Source organism: Oculina patagonica, chromosome 9 (assembly GCF_052425735.1).
Source record: "Oculina patagonica isolate OP01 chromosome 9, crgOcupat, whole genome shotgun sequence".
NCBI lineage: Eukaryota > Metazoa > Cnidaria > Anthozoa > Scleractinia > Oculinidae > Oculina > Oculina patagonica.
The window spans coordinates 16,403,196-16,412,821 of record NC_135766.1 but is presented as its reverse complement, the minus strand read 5'-3'; the positions used below and the strand labels follow the sequence as shown (position 1 = coordinate 16,412,821).

Here is a 9,626-nt window from a genome sequence, read left to right as displayed (position 1 = left end):
GAAGCCTGGCTGGGTTCCAGTTCTGAAATCAACCACAAGTTTATGGACAAAATGAAGACCTCTTTAGTCCGCGTTACTGCCTGGGTGTCACGGTTTGTGTCGAGCTATCGTCACAAACATGATCATGTACAAGGGTCTAAAGGTCCCTCATGATCAACTTTGGAAGTGCTCACGAGTGCAGAAGAATTTTGGATTAAAAAGGCCCAAGCTCAATCTTATCCCGATGACTTGCCCTGGATAGCCGCGGGAAATGAGGTCCTTTGCAGCAGTGAACTTATATCCCTATACCCCTACACAGACGAGAAGGGCATCCTGCGAGGTCGAAGGTCGACTCAAGCGTTACGGTTGTCTGTTCACCTGTCTTGTGGCATAAGCAGGGCACCTACAAATCGCGCCCTCACTCGAAACAGACAGCTTTATCATGCCACTGGGAAGAATGATGGCTAGACGAAGAAAGCCATCAACAGCGACAACGGAAAAAATTTTGTTGGAGCTGACCAGGCCAAGATCTCAGACACTTTAGGCCAAGATCTCAGACACTCTGCCTAAAGAATTACCAGCTGGTGAATAATGAAACATTGCACATGTCTATGGTAGAAACTGAGTGTTTGCTCAACAGCTGACCGCTAACTCGCGTGAGTGTTAATCCTTGGGACCATGCATTTGAACCAATTTCCTCATCGAAAAGGATAGCCCGAAAAGTGCCACCCGATTTTTTTGATGAGAGGGATTTGAGTTCCGAAAGGCGGTGGAAACAAATCCTGACGCTAACCGACCATTCCTGAGCGGAAGAAGTGGAGAACCAGACGATCTTCAAATGATGCTTAAATTGTCCTCAACCACCAGGTGGTTGAGGACAATCTACCACGTGGCAATTGAAATTTTGGCCAACTCGTCAAGGCATCCCCAGGAGATGATGGCCTTATTTGCACCGTTGATGCCAGACGAAACAAGGGACAGTCAAGCGGCCAGTTTCCAAGCTTTGCCTCCTCGAGGAGGCCGTACGCTATGTATAGACTGAAGTGGTATACAGGTGTAGTTATGTTGCCGACTGCCCTTAATTACACGAGCGGACTTTGCCAAAATAGGACCAATTCCCTTGCGGGCTAGAAACTCGAGCATGTGCTTGCGACATTCGCCATCTTGTTGTGTTGTTGTCGAATCAATTGTTGAAAACTTGTAGTTCTCGCTCGTTGCTTATTTTTATTTTCTTTGGATAACCTCCGCCACAACCTTACCTTTGTAAGAAAGTAAAATTAAACGTTATTGGAAAGAAAAACAAAACGTTTGGAATCGTACTTGCTTATACAACAGAAATTTGAAGTAACATTGTTATTTCATTTGACGCCGACACTTAAGTTTCATTGTTGCTCGGTTGTATTCATAAACTGAATAAAAGTTAGGGCGGTCTGAAGTTTAGGGAGCAAAGAAGATTTTTACTTACAGATGCGTCAGTTTGGTATTGTTACTGAAGATGTCATTGTATAATTCCTTTAACGTGATATTCTGTAAATACCTACAGAGACATAATTAACACCACTGTTTATCGCATGAGACCACAGGATAAATGGCTTTTGCAGTAACATGGGGCCGGGCGGGGGTGGGGGAAGGGGGTGGGGGGGGGGGGTTGAAGCCACCTCCCCCGCCCCAGAAGGTCCAGAAAAGCCAGGCCGGAATTGGGTTAAGGGTTTGTACATTGCGAAACCCCTTAGACAAGCGAGCCTTTACTGCTTGGACAAATGCACTGAGGCTGCTTTAAATTATACATTATTTTAAACGCGAAGTTCAAACAACGTTCCCTCTGTAAGAAAGTACAATCAAACCGTTATAGCAAAAATACGAAACGTTTGAGATTGCACTTGCCTTTAAAACATGAGCTCGACGCTGACACTTTCTGGCCATTGTTGCTCGGTTGTATTCTCCGGATGAATATAAATTAAGGCACTCTGAACTTTAGGAAGCGGAAAAATAATTTCACTTACAGATTCGTCAGTTTGGTATTGTTACTGAAGATATCGTTATGTAATTTTTCCAACTTGTTGTTCTGTAAATATCTGCAGAGACATAATTAACATTGTTTATAACATAAGAAAAAATTATCAAATATATATGTGTTCACTTTGCAATTGTGCACACATGCAATTTAAGGATTGATATCAAACAGTGTGCAGTAGTGCAGTCGTTTCTCCATGTTTCTATTCGGGGAAGGTAACACCTCTTTAAGTAGAATGCTGAATAGGAAATTGTTGGCGGTTGTAACGAGGGAATGTTTAATTCACCCAAACGGTTTCATGATAGCCTTGGAATTGAACGCACAAACAAACAACAAGACATAGCCAAATTAAAAGTTTATAATTGCGCCACTCAGTTACTGGTCCCTGCTGTTCGATTCTCTCGATTGTCTGATTTAGATTAAGGGCTCAGTATTCTTACTAAATACTCCTTTTGGGAAGGTCTTTAATTGATTGTCGTTCAATTCCATTCAGACAAATAGCAACCAGCATAATTACATGTGAAATGTAAGATAACCTTTTTTTCGGTCCAAAATGTTCTTTTTTAATATCCAATAGGAAAATTAATACATACTTTGAGCTTTTTATTTTTTGTAAGGTACAGCATTTACTCTGGCCCTTTTGCATATTTTTGGTAGCTTTCTTTTCTAAATCTGGACAATCTTGAGGGTGGGAACTCTGAGGAGGCCCTGTTCATTGTAAATCTCTTGCTAAACCAACAGCCCAAGCAGAAGTCTTTGGGAAGGTTGGAGATGAACGCTTTGATTTCAACAACTTCTAAATATATCTGATCTATAGGTACGTGCACAACGTGTATGGGCCCCCCCTCTCCCCCATATCAATGTTGAAGTATTACTGAACATTATGATAGACAATATGCTGTGGTTTAAGTCTCTAGGTATACTTCAACATTGAATGAGGGGGGGGGGGGGGGAGCGCAAACTAGGTGACCTTCCCAACAGTTTTGTCTGGGGTTGTAGTTATTTATAATGTGTATTTTATTTTCAATTGCAATTCCTCTGTGAGCCGTTCAATGGATGTCTTTGTTTTCTCCTGCTCTTGCTTACCATGGACTGACAGAATACACGCTGCCAAATGTTATTGCTGCTCCAAATCTGGGGCCACAGGTGACAAACCGAAATGTTAGAAACACAGTTCAGATCGTATTCTATTTTTTTTTTGTCAGACAGAACCATAGAACAAAGTTTCTTTCTCTGTAAAAAAAATTGCTCCAAAACCTCTCAAACTTGCTGGTGGTGTAGCATTCCCCTTACGACGAGGAAGCAAGTTTCGGCGCGCATTTTCTAATACCCGCTGCGTGCAAGCTCGGTCCTAGTTCTCTTCCTCTCCTGCGTTTTGAATTTAGACGATGAGTCCTTTTACAGTAATTCAGGTCCTTTACGATTCTTTACTGTTACTGAAAATACTGTGAGGTTCAGTCTTTAACTGGTTTCTGGACAATTATATGTCGTGAGTTAAACGACGTAAAAAAGATGTCATAAACTTTCCATAACTTTGTAGTAAAACTACATGCCTAAAGGCTCAGGGTTCAACTTGAGTTTGAATAAATATCTTATAACATCTTTTCTTTGGTCTATAATAGTGTAGGCCATGAATGTGACCGTTTAGTTCAGTAACCCACACCGCAATTAAAGGCCACTTCTGCGGCTTCTGCTTGTTTGAAAGTTAAATAATTAAAATGGAATCCGCCAGGACTTCGAGTAGTACACTAGTTATTGGACAAAGTTATGTACCAAAATTATTTACACCTTTCAGTCAGGGGGGCTTTACGATTTACAGGAAATGTTCTACTCACAGCAACCGCAGCTTGGTGTTGTTATTGAAAATCCCATGTGGCAAGCTCTTCAATCGGTCCATGTACAACGTTCTACAAACAAATGTTAACAAAAAAGTTTTACAACATATTATAGAAAACGTTTGTGAAGTTACTTATCTAAAACGAGGGAGTGTTTCATCACATTTCCAAAACACCGAGAAGGATTTAAAACAGGACGTGTAGCGGAGTATTTCTAACAAACTGCAAGGCGTTTAGAAATGTGATGAAACACTCTCTCGAGTGTTTAAGAAAGCATTTAAATTAAAACTTTAACTACGGGGTAAAATAGAAATAAGATCATAAAAATATTCGCTAATTAAGATCGCATATCCAAACCTCCGTCATGGTTATCATTTCATTTGTGTTAACTTTATGAATTATTTACGAGTTTGACAATTTAGTGAGCAAGATGTTGCTTTCCTTTTAGGTAAAGCTGATCGGAATAAAAACGAAAAAGTGGATAAATAAACATCGGAAAGACATCTTTCTTATTATTCAAGGACTGTTATTTAGTTAATGCTTTACACTTTTCTGGATCTACATTGTTCTTTTTCCTTGTAATTTTCTATCTATCTATCTATCTATCTATCTATCTATCTATCTATCTATCCTTCCGTTTTTTCTTCATTCTGTTTGACTCGCTGTAGGTTTTTCGACAAAAGTTTGTTGGCTTTAAATTCTGCTTTATTGTTGTTGTTTGGTTTGTTTGTTTTTATTTATTTAGAGGCATGTCAATCAAGTTTTATTCTGGTGAAAAGGTCGGAAAATCTTTTTTTCCCTGACAAAAGAGTTACATACATAACAGGAGGAATTTGGAAGAAAGATTATGTGAACATAAGGTCTCTATTCCATTCTTCGGTACAGTAATGTGGTTAGAGATCGACAACGGAAGTTTACTAAAAACCACCGGACTCCTTCTCCACTTCCAAAGCCACCTTGACAACAGATACAAAAAATGCGTTCTTGACAAAATGATTGATCGAGCGTCATGTCTCTCCTCCACCGAGGAAGCCTTTATGGTGGAATTCCGACAGGTTAAGCACCATGCTTTTAAAACTGCGCTCTGCGAAAACGTCTGCTCGACTCTTCAATACATAGGCCCAGGCGGGAAACTAATAGAGAGAGGCACAGACCGTGACTTTAGAGCCATCTGTGTATAAGATTGCCTTTAAAAGATCAGCGAGCCGCCAAACGCGTTCATAAAGAATTCCAATTTCTGGGATCCATGGATGATGTTAACGTAAAACCCGTCTTCACAAGCAGAGAAAATATTGCAAACTCTTAGTGTAAATGAAAACAAGCCCCCGATTGTCAAAAAGCAATGCATTGTATATTTATTTCAATGTAATTTTTGCAATGCAAAATGAGTCGAGTTTACTGCCCCATACTCACATCAACACATTGCGAACAGCATTATTCTGCTATTGGGACACGCATTGAAACACAACATGACAACAAAGATAGAAAGATAGACCACCTATTTAAAGTTCTGTAGAAATGTGCACGGGCAATTTTGATTGCGTGTTATACGAGATGCTGTTCATAGAGGGCATCTGGTCGTAATTCTCTCGACACCCAAACTGACTCGATTCGCGCCAAACTGTTTACTTGGCACTTTCGTACCTTTTATTAGAACTTCTTATTTATTCTATTGTTTGTTTATCTTGAAAATCATGGCCATAGGACCCACAAATATTTTTTCATTGTATATTTTTGTCATAACTTAACTTAAAGTAGCGCTAAAACGTCTTCGTTCTCTTTTTAGAGTTTTTTAACTTTATCCAGACCGGGCTTTTTTGGATCTTTTCAGACCGGGGGGAGGGGATTCCGCCTCCTCCGTAACTTCCAGAATATTTAAGCAATTACAAATTGCACTTAGAGGTTATATAGTATGTCGAAGAATCTATCTTTTGGTATACGTCACGTGGGATGATGACGTCACATCACGTGACAATTACATCATAATGTCAAAACAGCCGCCATATTGGATTTCGATATTTTTCCAAAACGTCAGAAAACCGCCCAAAATTACTCCAAAGTACTCAAAATCAATAAAACTGTGTTTTAAAACCGTAAAATGTGAAAATAATTGCATTTAAGTTATTTTTCATTAAAAGAAACATGAAAATTACAAATTTGGAAAACATACCTTTCAAAATGTCGTTGCCATGGTGACGTCAAATTTCTGACACAACAACCTATCCTGCCAAATTATTTCAAGATAAAGTTTAGATAAACTCGCAAAGATTGGCAGCGTTTGGTTGAATCTTGAAAACGTTATAAGCGTTCAAAGTCAGCGCGGGCACTCCCCCCCCCCCCCCCATGCGGTCTGGATAGGGTTAATCCGCTTGAAGTTTAATTTTTTTGATTTATGGTCCTCGTAAAAACTGCGATGAAACTATCGTTGCTAACATTACGCGTCCTACTTACAACTCTTTTAGTTCAGTAAAACGACCGAAAACTCCTGCTGGTAAGTTCTGTAATTGGTTTTGTTCTACTTTCCTGCAAAAAAATGGGGCTTTCATTAACGAATATTTGTAATGCAAAATCAGTAGCTATGTAGAAAGGAAAGTATTTTTGTTATAGAGTCTCTGCCATTGAAACTTACAACTTAACTTATTTTGGTTTCCAGATCTCTGGTAGATGCCCATGGCTTACTTTGGGACATTTAGTGGCCGTAACTTTGGGCAACAGTTGTAAAGCTGGTTACGTCTACGGTGCACTTAATATTTAAGATGGCGCCCGATACCGTCTGAACAAAACAAAGCGCACTTAATATTCACGATGTCGGCTTTGTCACGTCATAGTCAAGAGGGAGCATGAAAAAAATCCCTTAGCAGGCGCATGTGAGAATGCATGGTAGGAATGCTAAACGGAACGTCTAACTTTCAGAATATTTAACCGATCACAATGAAACTTACAGGATGTATAGTATGTCTGAATATCTATCTATTGGTATACGTCACGTGAGATAATGGCGTCACATCACGTGACAACTCCATCATGATGTCAAAACAGCCGCCATCGTGGATCCGCCATCTTGAATATCAAAATTTTTCCAGAACGCCAGAAAACCACCCAAGTGTACAACAAAGTACACGAAATCAATGTTAAATAGGTTCGAGTCACCTTAATAACCCAGTCATTACTAAATCGCGTCATTTGTTTCAGTCCTTCTCAGACGAAAGAGAGAGAAACTGGTGCTCGGTTTTGGGTGCTGGAATCTTTGCGTTCAGACAGGCAATGATAAATAAGAATCCGTTAATTCAAGCACATCCAGGGACCTATCAAAGCATTGATGATACGTCACAAGCATGTACTTTTATTATAGTTCGTATAGTGTGATCGTCCGGGTGAGAGTAGTTCTTTAGCGACTATACCCTACATCAAGGGCACTTCTGAGAGTATTGCGCGGATCCTACAATATCCGTGTAGCTCACAAACCTATAACTACGCTACGACATTTACTGACCAACGTTAAAGACAGAGACCAACCTAACGGCAGAAAGGGAGCGATTTATAAGATCAGATGCTCCGACTGCCAGGCCTCCTATATCGGGGAGACCGGTAGAAACCTCAACACGAGACTGACTGAACACAAACGAGCGACAAGAAATGGTGATGTCAACAATCACATTTCTGAACACCATCGACTTACTTACCACAAAATCGACTGGGACGCTGCTGAATGCCTAACCTACAGTACTAACTATTTTCAACGACTGACTCTGGAAAGCTGGTACACAACCTTTGAACAGACGCCTATTAACAGATGTCAACAACTACCGGCACCTTACAAACGACTTATTCACAACGTAAACAAGACCGACAAACGAAACATCGAGGTACTTACAGTAAGCTAATATTCGCCGGTATTGCATGTAAAATTAATGTCAGCGATTTCCCACTGCACGCAATCTGATCTGGTTTTGTATAATAAATTTTGCAGTGACATTGATCTGGGCATGCTGGTAAAAAGGAAAAAAGCAAACAATGTGAACGATTGACCCTTAAAATATATAGAACTATAAAGATTGGCTTAAAATTTGAGAAAAAGTAAAAGACCAGGAGCTTTGAAAACCGTTGCGTAGTGAATTACGCTGTGAAGAACTCTGATATTATCTGCCGTTTGACCGTTATCAATGAGGTTTGTAGCAACCGTTTCATCCTTATAACTTTAGGCTTAATTTTTTCTCTCTGTTTGAAGTGCCTTTTGCCATGCTAAGAAAGTATTTTGTACTTCTTTCTCCTTCATTATACAATCCGCATTTTACTTTCTCGAGATTGCTTTTTTGTTGCGCTACTCAATTAGTTCCTCAAATTTTGCTTTTTTTGCGTTCTACTTCTTTAGAAACCTATTGTTTTGCATTTTTATCGTTTCTCTAGTTTGCATGTATATTTTCAAGCTGTTGATTTCCTTTTCCTAACTCTTAGTCCCATTTTTAGATTTTTTAACTTTTTTGGCTGCGGCGTATTTTGAATGATTGTTGTCAAATTTCCCTATATATATTATTTCCCACATTTTCATCACTTCGTTATTTTTGTTTAAGGTGGCCCGCCCGCGCGTAAAATATTAAGCAAGTTTTAAAAACTACTGGCACGTGGGAGGCGCGGTGGTCTAGTGGTTAGCGCGCTCGACTCCGAGTCCAGCTGCCCGGGTTCGAGGCCTGCTGGCCGGGGTCGCTGTGTTGTGTTCTTGGGCAATACACTTTACCCTCATAGTGCCTCCCTCCACCCACTCGCGTATAAATGGGTACCGGCGTATTACTACTTAGGGGGGGGGGGGGGGTAATCCTGCGATGGGCTAGCATCCCATCCAGGGGAATTAGCAATACTCCTAGTCGCTTAATGCTTCAGAAACCGGGATAAGCTCCGGCTGTACGAGCTACTTGGCTCAGACACAGACTTTACCTTACCTATATGGCAAACAAATGAAAGCGTAAAGAAAAATGATGTGTATTTTATTTATGAAACTCACGGATATATCGCGTCAGATATGTAGGTACACTTATCGTTGTCCCTTTAACCATTGCACCTGTAAAATAAACCAAAAAATGTCAAGTTAACGCCAGTGGAAACTCAACCAATATACCAAGTAAAAGTACGTACCTAGCAATAGGAACGCAATGAAGTGAACTGTCCAGGATATCATTGTTATATCCGAAGTAACTCTGAAAATGTTGAAAGATGTAACTTTGTTAATAAAATAAGATAAACAGGTTATCCTTCACTTCTTTATGCAAGTGCATCCCATTTCTTTGTACGTTATTAAAATTAGATTTCTAATAAATAGAAAAAATAGGGTTTAAATCTATAATTTGGGTAAAAAATATGTTAAAAAATATGTTTACTGTAGAAACAGTATTGGCCTCTTCCAACGATACTGGTTATGAGGAAGTTACCTCGACTCCCTTTTTACGACTTTTTGCTTGTTTACAAGCAAAAAAGTAGGAGAATAGCGTTTAGTGGACTCAAATCTGAACCGGAAGGGATCGCATTCTTGTTAACCCTCAAGGGAATACTTTCCGCTGTGGGTGATCAAAGCGCGTGACTTGTAAGTGTCACTCTATAGTTGTGCTTCAGCACTTTCGTTCTTGTAGAAAAAACGTGACTTGTCAAATTTACAAACATTATATAAGAATCAAAAACGTGAGTAGCCCAAATCTTACGTCACATAACCAATTAAGAATGTAAGCGGTTCAGCGCTCGAAGGCAGTGAAGTTTAAAACGATTAAGAACGCAATTTTTACTAGTACAAGTCTTTAGGCGCTAATATT

General features: G+C 39.7%; 1 long non-coding RNA gene across 1 annotated transcript; it reads right to left on the bottom strand.

Moving 5' to 3' along the window:
• Nucleotides 1-1,211: 1,211 nt before the first annotated feature.
• Nucleotides 1,212-6,343, bottom strand: LOC144666312 (uncharacterized). Its single transcript, XR_013573166.1, has 5 exons — nt 6,280-6,343; nt 3,829-3,900; nt 1,983-2,054; nt 1,445-1,516; nt 1,212-1,238 (listed from the first exon to the last, which is right to left on the bottom strand). It is a non-coding gene; the product is annotated as an uncharacterized LOC144666312 (long non-coding RNA).
• Nucleotides 6,344-9,626: the final 3,283 nt, after the last annotated feature.